Source organism: Carex rostrata, chromosome 8 (assembly GCF_964058835.1).
Source record: "Carex rostrata chromosome 8, lpCarRost1.2, whole genome shotgun sequence".
NCBI lineage: Eukaryota > Viridiplantae > Streptophyta > Magnoliopsida > Poales > Cyperaceae > Carex > Carex rostrata.
In genome coordinates this window covers 11,589,624-11,602,119 of record NC_135925.1, presented here as the reverse complement: position 1 = coordinate 11,602,119, position 12,496 = coordinate 11,589,624, and positions in this window count along the sequence as shown.

The window sequence follows — 12,496 nt, the reverse complement described above, 5'->3', positions numbered from 1 at the left end:
TCAGTTTGATAAAAAACTAAACAAACTGAACCATTTGAACACCCCTAGCTATGGAGTAGGAAGAAAAAAATTGATACAATAGTAACCCACAGTGGAATCCAGTTAGGGACATCGGCACTATTTGGCAACGACACTCACCCTGCCATTACAGAAAATGAAATCACAGGAAGAAAAAAAAACATCCGGGATAGACTATTTTCCAAAAATTTTAAAAATACTATTTTTTCAAAAATGATAAATCAAAAGACTACAATTCTGTGAAATTTCAAAATATAGCATTGCCGCGTCTCCTAGGTGTGGCCACCTTTTTCGGGCCACATCCCCTAGATGCGGCCACCTTTTTTTTTTTTTTTTTCTTTAGTTTGAACTGCCGCACGAGAAGGCAAAAAAAAAAAAGGTGGCCGCACCCTCTAAATACGACCACCAGAAAAGTTGATGCATTTTCTAGATGCGGCCATGCTATTTTTCAAAATTTCACAAAATCGTGATCTTTTGGTTTATCATTTTTGGAAAAATGATATTTTTAAAAATTTCGAGACTATTTTGTTCATAATTTATTTTTCCTTTTTGATTCATATAGCGATCTAGCTTGAGATTACAGTTACGATTAATTAGACGGGATAAACTATCATATTCTTCCTACTATATAAATTGAGATTTCATGAAACCTAATTATTTTCGATATTTATTATTTTTTGTATTAATAAAAAGATCGGGTATGATTGGTATTCTTCCGAAATTGGGAGGCAGCGTATGATTCCAACATTTATAAGAACAATAAATAATTGCAATTGGTTAATCTCACAAAGCTATCCTAACACAACACGCCATCAAGCATAAAGCGACAAAATGAACAATACTATCCATTTAAAAAGACAATGAGCAATATTATAAAACACTTTCTTCTCAGTAATTTTGTGTTGTTTATCCTAGCCTTTGTTTGACCTAGTCTTGCGGTAGCTTTTTGAAAGCTCAAACAAGCAGATCTGTGACTGTACTTGTACAATAAAAAATTAAAATGTCGATCTCGTGAGATGTGAGGTGGATTTATTTTATTTCGTTTTTTGTGCGCAGAATTGGACTTAGTAATGAACTAATAAATTTTCATCCTAGCAACCTAACGGGTTGATTAAGGACCTGAGGGGCATTATAAGTTTCCTTCAAATAAGACAAAATCAACACAAGATTCCATTGTTTTGTTTTTTTAAAAAAAAAAAAAACACACACACACAAGATTCCATCAATTGTCATGGAAGATGCCTCGCCAAATTTTCATTTCATGTCTGTGTGTCATAATTAATTTTCAGTTAAAACTTACAGACCAAAACCAGTATTTGTCAACATAGCACAGTAGGGTGGCAAAAAAAGCTCATAGTTTGTGGATTGATCATGACTCGTATCTGGCTCGGTCGCTAACAACTCGTTCATTAGTGGACCGAGCTATTAACGAGCTAGCTTATCACTATCTCGATCTAAAATTAACAAGTTTGAGCTGGGGCCTAGCTTAGTCCAAATACGAATTTCTGCGAATTTAGTATGTATGAATTTATTTTGTGAACTGTAGAGGTTTAATAATTTATTATGTATGAATTTAGTTACAAACTTAATTTATGATAGTTGACTTTATAAAACATTATCTAAAACATTTGAGCTTTTGGTCTCCGAGTTTTCACGAGCAGATTCAGCTCGCTCGTTGTCAAAACAAGTGAGTCACGAGTCACTTTTTCAGCTCAAATTCAAATATTGGCTCGCTCATAACTCATTCGTTGCTAAAACGATTATTCTAGCTCGGACCAAGCCAGCCTTAGAGCATAGTGTCCTTTTTTAGTCTTTTACTCAGCCGCAATATCACCATCATATTTCTAAGATATGACAAACTAATAGGTTGTGATTAATAGTTCAATCAGTAACCCGAATTCCTGGTAGTATACGAAACCATCTTTTATTATTTTTTGTCAAACTTGTTTGTCCTTTTGCGAACTTAATTTGAATTCAAGTACATGTCATGATCAAGATGAAGTAAAGAAAGCAAGATCATAAGAGAAAACAAGCCACGTAAAACCATCAACTACTGTAAAATTATTTTCCCAATTCAAATTCAATCCAATTGTGTTGTGACGCACTTTGTAAGATTCCAAAATGAATGGAGCAAAAAAGAAAAAAGGAAAAACAAAAACATTGAATTGACACTTTGACAGTCTTTCAACTCTCGTGGGAACTGGGGACATCAGTAATTATTATATATGTCAATTGACCAATTCCTCACGTCTACATGTACACCACATGTATAAACTCCCGAAATTTTTATTAATATCTAAAAAATACGAAATTTTAAAATCTACTCCAACTGCAAAATTATTTTGCGGTTTTAAAATTCCTATTACTGCAAAATAATTTTGTGATTCTATAATTTTTTTTAATTAAATAGAAAATACTATAATTTATTTATTTTTTGTATTGAAATATTAGAAATATTCTATATATATCTTTGAAAAAAGATGGAATACTATATAATTTGATTTATTAGAAAGACTGCGACAAATAATCTGGATCAATATTTTTCAAGATAGATTTTTGGCAGCTATAAGAAAAATTAAAATATTTCTTTTTGTATTATTGAAAAAAAAATGTTTTGAATCTGAGTTATTGATCCCGGTTCAAAAATCACTTCTAGGTAATACATAAAATATTGTGATCATTCTCTTTTTGAAAAAAAAATAATAATTGGCTCTAACAAAAAAATCAGATGAAATGATTTCTTATCGATTTTTTTTAAAAGGATACAATATCTTAGAATTTAAATGTACCAGAAGGACCACAATATTTTCTTTATTTACTCATAAGTGACTTCTGAATCGGGGTCAATAACTCAAATCCAAAATATTTTTATTTTTTTTCAATAAGACATAAAAAAATATTTTAATTTTTCTTACAGCCTAAAAAATGTTGATCCGAATTATTTGTCGTAATCCTAATAAATCAAATTATATATTATTCCATCTATTTTTAAAGATATATATAAAATAGATCTAATATTTTGATACAAAAATAAATAGATTATAATATTCTGTTTAATTAAAAAGAAAAATAGGAAAATACTAAAACCGCAAAATTATTTTGCAAAAAGATGTATTTCAAAACCGCAAAATAATTTTGCGTTTTGGGCAGATTTTGAAAATTTTCAGCATCGGATGTAGATTTTGAAATTTGGTGTTCTTTTTGGATATTAATAAAAATTTGAGGAGGGTTCAAATGCCTCCATTTTTTGTGCCTCCACCATGCCTCCATTTTTTAAAACTTTAATAATTCAAAATTTAAAACTTAAAAATCAAAATAAAACCCTTGGATATGATCTACATCATTTTATCTATGCACATGTAAAAAATTATGACATTTCAATTTTATTTTGATTGTCATCAAGAGCTTGTAAAAAATGCACTAATTTGGATGATTTCTAGACGTTGATTTTTGAACTTATTGATTCACATAAAAACAAAATTGAAATGTGATAATTTTTTATGAGTACATAGAGAAAATAACATAGATCACATCTAACGGTTTTATTTTGACTTTTAAGTTTTAAATCTTGAGTTATTAAAGTTTAAAAAAATGGAGGCATGATGGAGGCACAAAAAATGGAGGCATTTGAACCCTCCTCTAAAATTTTTGGTATAAGCTCAGAAAAAAAGAAAAACATTTTTGCAATAAAAATAAAACCAAGAAAAAACACTGTTTGTGATCCGTGTTTGTCTTTTTTTTTTTTGAAATTGCTTGGTAGTGATCCGTGTTTGTCAGTTTTTACAAAAAGAATTTTATGATATGTGGTTTGCAAAATACATCCATTAAAAACATAAATACTAACAAGGCATTATAAAAAGATACTAACAAGGCATTATAACAAGGTTGACTGGTCCAAATTCGAAGGAAATTTACCAGATTCAAACGATAAATTGGTCCCCAAAACCGATTAATTAATCGAACAAATTGTGCACCGTGACTTGCTCAAATCATATATATATTTTCTAGTTCCTAATTTTAGTGTGTTCATATTTTTTTTAAAATAATCAATTGTTTCATTAAAATATTATATTATTCAAAATTCTCAGGAAAAATTTACATCTTGTTCAATATTTTTTTATTTAATATTTTATTTAGTTATTCAAAATTAAAGTGACAAATATGTTCCTTTATTTGAAACTTTCATTTTCGCTTTCCTGTATTGGAAAATTGTCATTTTTATTTCATTTTTTTACTATGTAACTTCGTACTAAATAAATTTCAAATTTTTAAAATTTTACATGACACGTCATTTGTGCAATAATGGTTTGGAAATATTATTTAAAATCAATCTAATATATTTTGAAGTTAAAACATAAGATGCCAGATAGACGTATTGACACTACACATATTTATTAATACACAACATTTAAAAAAAAATTAATGTATAGATAATTTTAATCCTCTTTAAATATCTTTCTAACTATTGTATTTATTTAATAATGTAATTAATATAGTGATCATTTATTAATTATTTGATTCCATAAATTATATATGCTCTTTTCCTTTTTTTTGTTATTTTGCCTTGATGTATCTTTCCAAAAAAATTATTATTAATAATAATAAAAAGTCATTTTTTTTCAGAATTCCAAAAATATTAAGGTCGCAGGTCAATGAAAGAAAGAAAGAAGAAGATGGTACTGTCTGAGTTGAACAATATATTTGAGTTGGGTCGAAGTGCTAATGTCACACCCTGGAACTAGGGGTCGTGCAGTTACGCCGTGAATATATAGATGACTATACATTCACAAGGCAATTACGGTGTAAACCTAACATAATATCGGTTTACAACATCACAACTTATCATTTAATCCGATTTAAAATCATGTTTATACAAATACATTTATAGATTATCAAACTATACTCAATAGTATATGTATAAATTCGTGCAATAACTATATAATCGAAAGATTAAACAATCCCAAATCAATTCCCATTTTATACCATTTCTCTTCCCCGATTTCAACTCGATCGATCCCCATATTTCCAAATCAATATAAACCATTCCCATTAACATTTTATACACAGTTTAAAACATAAAAGAAAATTCCTATTAAATCACAGTAAACGTTTAATATACAATTAGGTTTACAAAACCACTCGACACGGTCCGATAACAAGGTTATACACAAATACCATACCAAAACCCTATCAACATCAAAATGGACTCAACGTGAGGCATACCCTATCGCTATGCGGCTTAAACCTCACTGGTCGAGCACTCGAATCCCTTCTATTCGCGTTTACCTGCAAACACATACGAAAGAATAAAGTTCCCCGAGGGGATAGGGGGTGAGAAAACTTGTCAACTGTTTTCTCAGTGCGGAATTTAGTCAGGGCTACTGGATTTGTAAGAAATCCATTACCGGAACTAAATAAACCCGCAACGAGTTTCAATTCAACAATTCGATAAAAGAAATGCATATGCAACATATATAGAAGCAATTGAAATCTAACTCATATCACAATCAAATGAAATCGAAGAATTCATAGAATGGTTTGGTATAACAGATACAATTGCTAAGTCCGGTTACAATTGATAGATATCGACTATCCATCTCATTTGGCTTAACATTTCTCTGGTCTGGTTTATAGTCAAACATCCATATCAATTCGTCAATTTCCAATTTAGGATTGCATATCTCTCGATCATGCAACGGGTTGTCACTCTTCCAAAGAGAGACCAATAACAATCAATTATCCACAGTTTCAATCCTCCTGCTATACGCTACCTTTTTGGTATCAGTTAACCTAGCTCTGCCTTTCTCCTTGGTTACCGATACCCTCCACAATTAGGGTTATTCACCGTATGCGCATATGGGCCCTGAGACAAAGTCTAGTAGCTAGCTAGACATTGTCCCTACAATTCACTCATTTCATTCACAATTAACTTATCCTCTGCCCTCTTCACATTTCAGTACTGGGGTTCCATTCAATTATCAAGACGATAGAACAATCAATCGAATAACAATACCAACATGCTAGATCAACAATATCATATCAATTCAATTATATCATTACTTATTTTCATGCAATGCTGCAAATAATGCTAACAATAGAGATCCAACATGAGGTCATGCACAATAAGTCAATTAACAATTCAATCGGTATATATATATAAGCACATATATATATATATATATACATGTACCGTTATTTAATTTAATTCTAAGTAATAGAATCCAAAACAGATCCCGTGAACCCCCGCACCTGATCAAGTAGGGCACTTGGGTAGGATCCGGTATCGCTAAACTCGACGACCTCGTCTAATCCGCTAATCCTCGGTTAATCGGGTCTAGGCCTAAATTACATGGCATAGCAAGTCAATTTCAATATATTTCATAATTCCTATACCCAATCGCATTCTAATACTCGTAAACGGTCAATTCAACAAATTCGGACGTTTTACCATCTTACCCTTGCAATTCACCCTTTTTTTTAGGGTTTAAGTCACATTTCTTCTCAATTGGGGTTTATATCGAATAGATAGCAATACGGAAGTCTCAATTCACTCAAACTCGTAATCACGGTCATTTACAATTCAATTCGTTCGAAAGTTGGTTCAAAACCCTAATCAATTTGGGATAATCTCACCATTCGGGTTTTAGTTGGAATTGAGACATGAAATCAATCAAATAACGCTCAAGAAGCAACAAAGACATTGATTCTCGAGTTTGGTTCAATTTGGTCGGGTTTCACCGAAACCCTAAAAATCAAGGGACGAGAAAATAGAGCAAACGAGAAGAGGGATTACCAAACCAAGTGGAGGAAGGGGCGAGATTTGAGCTCCTCTACGATTTTCTCAAGTTTCGGCCAATTCCGCGGGAAATCAGACTCTCTCTCTCACTCTCTATCTCTCTCTCGTGTCTCTCTGTTGGGGCGGCCAAAGAGAAAAAGGGGAAAGGAGGAAGAGAAAGAAGGAGAGAGAACAGGAATTTTTGCTAAATAAACCCTCACTTTATCGGATAAAACGTTATGACGTTTTGTTAAATCGTTATAACGATTCAGCTAGTGAAAAACGCAGGAAATAGTGTATAAAACGCATAATTTGGTGTATAAAACGTTATAACGTTTTCTGAAAACGTTATGACGTTTTAATTGAATCCAGCCTTCATAAAATCATCGTTTTTCATCAAGTTTTACAGTGGAAAACGTTACATAACGTTTTAAAAACGTTATAACGTTTTAGGAAATTTTTTTTTTTTTTTTTTTTTTTTTTCACGGTGTTACATTTCTCCCTCACTTAAAAACAAAGTTCAATCCTTTGAACTTAACTACGTACCTGAACTGTCGAATAACTCAGGATATTGTTCGCGAATTTTCATTTCAAGTTCCCACGTCGCCTCTTTTTCTGAGTGTCGTCCCCACTGCACTAATACAAGTCCAATCGTTCGGTTCCTCAACCTTTGCTCTTTTCGGTCCAGAATTCGCATTGGTTCTTCTTTATACGCCAGATTCTCATCTACTCGCAGGTCAGAATGATCGATGCAATGAGATGGATCCTTTACATACTTCCGGAGCTGCGATATGTGAAACACTGGATGAACTCGGCTCAAAGCCGGAGGTAACGCAAGCTCATATGCCACTTGTCCCACTCGATTTTGAATTTGAAACGGACCGATATATCTCGGACTCAACTTGCCCGATACACCAAACCGATGTACTCCCCTGACTGGAGATACTCGGAGCCACACATGGTCACCCTCTTGGAATTCCAAATGCCGCCGGTGTACATCCGCGTACTTCTTTTGTCGATCTCGAGCGGACTTTAGTCGGCTCAAGATAACCTGTGTCTTTTCTGCAGCCTCTTGTATCATTTCTGGTCCTGTAGGCAAATAAGTGCCCGCGGGACCCCACCACAAGGGTGTCCGACATGTCTCACCCGTAAGTGCCTCCAACGGTGGCATCCCAATACTCGAGTGGTAACTGTTGTTATAAGCGAATTCAACTAGGGGCAAATGATCTAACCAAGACCCTTGGAAGCTCAACGCACACGCTCGAAGCATGTCTTCCAGGGTTTGAATGGTCCTCTCTGACTGTCCATCTGTTTGCGGATGATGCGCGGTACTGAACCTCAGTTTTGTTCCCATAGCCTCTTGGAAACTCTTCCAAAAATGAGAGGTAAATCTCGTATCTCGATCCGATATGATCTCACGTGGACAACCATGATACCTGAAGAAAAATTTCATAAATATCTCCGCTAAGGCCCGACCCGAGGTATCAGGTCCAAGCGGAATGAAATGAGCCACCTTAGTCAGCGTATCCACAATCACCCATATGGTCTCATGTCGCCCTTTTGTCCGTGGAAAGCCACTTACGAAATCCATCGTAATTATCTCAAATTTACCTCTTTTCTTGTCCAACGGCTGGAGTAATCCGGCTGTCCTTCGTCTATCAGCCTTCACCTGCTGACAGACTTGGCATTTCTCGACGTATTTCCTCACGTCATTCTTCATGTTGGGCCACCAGAAGTATCGCCTCAGATTCTGGTACATTTTCACTTCCCCCGGATGGATAGTGTATCCCGAATCATGCGCCTCCGATAGAACCAAGGTCTTCAACTCTGCATCTTCAGGAATGCATATACGGTTGCCAAACCGCAAGATTCCTTCATCATCTATCCGGAATGGAGTCTCTCTGTCTGATGTCGCATGATCTCGGAATTTCTGACATTTCGGATCCTCATGTTGCGTTACCCGAATACGATCGTGTAATTCGGGTCTCACTTCAATAGCAGCAGAAATAATCGACATAGCTGCCGATGCACTCGTACCCGCTTCAGCTCCAAGCAAGCGAGTTGCTGTTGCCACAGCCAATTCACGAGAAGCGCCCACGTGCAAATTCATTCTCCGCATCTCCTCTATCAAGTGTGACTCTCTCGTAACCAGGGATGCCAGGTTCACCTGGTTCTTTCTACTCAGCGCATCCGCAACTACATTCGCCTTACCCGCATGATACTGAATGTCGAGGTCATAATCTTTCATTAGTTCGAGCCACCTCCTTTGCCTCAAATTCAGCTCCTTCTGAGTAAATATATACTTCAGACTCTTGTGATCGGTGAAAATCTGACACTTTGCACCATACAGATAATGTCGCCAGATTTTCAAAGCAAAGATCACCGCCGCCAACTCCATATCATGTGTCGGGTAATTCTGCTCATGTGGTCTCAGCTGACGAGACGCATAGGCAATCACATGCCCATCCTGCATCAAAACACATCCCAAACCCGAACGCGATGCATCGGTAAACACCGTATAGTCCTTCCCAACTACCGGCATTGCAAGAATCGGTGCTGACACTAACCGACTCTTCAACTCCTCGAAACTCTTCTCTTGAGACTCACCCCATTCAAACTTTACCCCTTTATGCAGCAGCTCGGTGAGAGGTCGAGCTAGTTGAGAGAACCCCATCACAAATCTCCGGTAATAACCGGCTAAACCGAGAAAGCTACGGATCTCGGTCACGGTAGTTGGTCTCTTCCACTCTGTCACGGCTCGAATCTTTTCAGGATCAACCGCCAATCCTTCACCTGAAACAATGTGGCCCAGAAATGCCACTTAGTCCATCCAGAACTCGCACTTAGAAAACTTCGCATACAGCTGGTGATCGCGTAGCCGCTGTAGCACCACTCTGAGATGAGCTGCATGCTCCTCATATGACCGGGAATAAACCAGGATATCGTCAATGAACACCACCACCGTAGTGTCCAACAGATCTCTGAACACTCGCTGCATGAGGTCCATAAAAGCCGCGGGTGCATTCGTCAGCCCAAATGGCATGACTAGATACTCGTAGTGCCCGTACCGAGTACGGAAAGCCGTCCTCTCCACATCACTCGGACATATCCGCAGCTGATGGTACCCCGTCCTCAGATCAATCTTGGAATAGACTGACGACCCTTGTAACTGATCAAAGAGATCGTCAATCCGTGGCAACGGATACTTGTTCTTCACTGTCACTTTATTCAACTCTCGGTAATCGATGCATAACCGCAGAGTTCCATCTTTCTTCCGCACAAACAATACTGGCGCGCCCCACGGGGACGTGCTTGGTCTTATCAGTCCTTTCTCCAACATTTCCTCTAATTGCACTTTCAACTCCTTTAGCTCCGCAGGAGCCATTCGATACGGAACTTTCGAGATTGGAGTTGTACCCGGTACTAAATCTATCTTGAACTCAACTTCACGTGCCGGGGGTAACCCGGGAATCTCCTCCGGAAAGACATCTACAAATTCCGAAACAACCGGAATGTTCGCTATTTCGGAAACTTCCGTGTCGGCACCCATAATCATCACCAGGTATGCTGTACATCCCGACTCCACTAAGTTCCTTGCCTCAATCGCCGAGATGTACGGTACCACCTCCTTCACGCCCCTACACCTAAGGGTACAATTCGAACCACTCGGCAACGCAAATTTCACGGTATGACGCAAACATTCAATGGTGGCTACGTGTCGGGTTAACCAATCTATACCCAACAATGCGTCATACTCTGAAATATCCATTACTAACATATCCGCTAACAAGTCTCTCCCATCGATTCTTATTTTCAGGTTTCGGCAGATTTTTGCAATTTTGGTAGTTGAACCGAGTGGGGTACGAACATCCAGAACTTTCCCACTCGACTCGGTTGGCCATCCACACTTCTCAACGAATATACTAGATACTATCGAGTGACTACAACCCGTATCGATCAACACATATGCAAGATGCCCGGAGATAGAAATAATACCTGCCAACATATCATTCTGAGCGGATCCCGATGCCCGCTCGCTTTCCTTATCCGGCAGCTCGATCGCATGCACGGCATTAGCACCAACCCGGCCTCCTGCACGGCCTCCTCGCGTCTGTGGTGGAGTGCCTCGGCCTCCATTTCCACGCCCCTGTGGACCCCGATAGCCTCCTCTGCCACTACTTCCCGAAGCACCCGAGTGAGCTTGTTTTGGGCACTCTCTAGCCCAATGGTTCATGTCACCGCACAACATACAGGCTCCTCTGATGCGGCGACAGGATGCCTCTGTATGTGGTTTCTGACAAACATTACACCAGGGTCCAGTGGTCCCCTGTGTAAACCTCGATACCACTAACTGTCCAGTCGGGTGTCCCGAAGTTGGGGGTTGAGACCCCGACCCACTTGCTTGCTTCTTGTGATCAAACTTTGGCCTAACATTCCTCGGGTGGGTCTGTTGTGCACTCCTCTTGAGATACACCTCGGTTTGCTCCGCTTGTTTCATTAGGGCTGGAATCCCTGCGGCTGTGGAGTGGTGTATGGCTAGAGCAACCTTTGGGTCCAACCCGTCAAGATACTGCCTGCGGTACCTTGCAGGATCTGCCTTCACATCTGGAGCATATCTGGACAAGTCAAAGAATCTTCGGTTGTACTCCTCAACCGACCTCTCCCGCTGACGCAAGTTCAGGAACTGACTCCTCAGAGCCTCCTGATGCATAACACTCAGATACTGCTCCCCGAACATCTGCTCGAACCATGTCCAGGGAATGTCTTGCTCAGCTCCCTCATACTCCGCTTTCACGCCTTCCCACCAATGCCTGCCTGACTTCTCTAGCAGTTGCACGGCCAACTCCACCTTGTTGGCATCCGGAATCCGGCACAGAGTGAACTTGGCCCTCACGTTCACCATCCACTCTTCCGCCTCAGGGTATCCCCCTGACCCGTCAAAACGAGGGGGTGCTGAGCGCATGAACGCGTCGTAGAGTTGCCTAAACTCCTCTCCCGGTGCCACTTGAGCAACCGGTGCAGCTGGTCCTTGTGCCTGTTGCTCGGCTCTACGACCTCTCTCGTAGGCCGCAATCAACATCTCCTCTAGACCGCGCTCCATTTTCTGAAAACTTAATACGCTTCATATTAAGTTTCACGACAATTTAAACTACCGTCCCATTCTACTTTTAATCCCCACTCGCGAATCCTATCAAGTCTGGTTATGGTTTGGTCTGGTTAGGGTTTGAAAAACGAACCAAACCTGCGCTCTGATACCAACTTATAACTGTCACACCCCGGAACTAGGGGTCGTGCAGTTACGCCGTGAATATATAGATGACTATACATTCACAAGGCAATTACGGTGTAAACCTAACATAATATCGGTTTACAACATCACCACTTATCATTTAATCCGATTTAAAATCATGTTTATACAAATACATTTATAGATTATCAAACTATACTCAATAGTATATGTATAAATTCGTGCAATAACTATATAATCGAAAGATTAAACAATCCCAAATCAATTCCCATTTTATACCATTTCTCTTCCCCGATTTCAACTCGATCGATCCCCATATTTCCAAATCAATATAAACCATTCCCATTAACATTTTATACACAGTTTAAAACATAAAAGAAAATTCCTATTAAATCACAGTAAACGTTTAATATACAATTAGGTTTACAAAACCACTCGACACGGTCCGATAACAA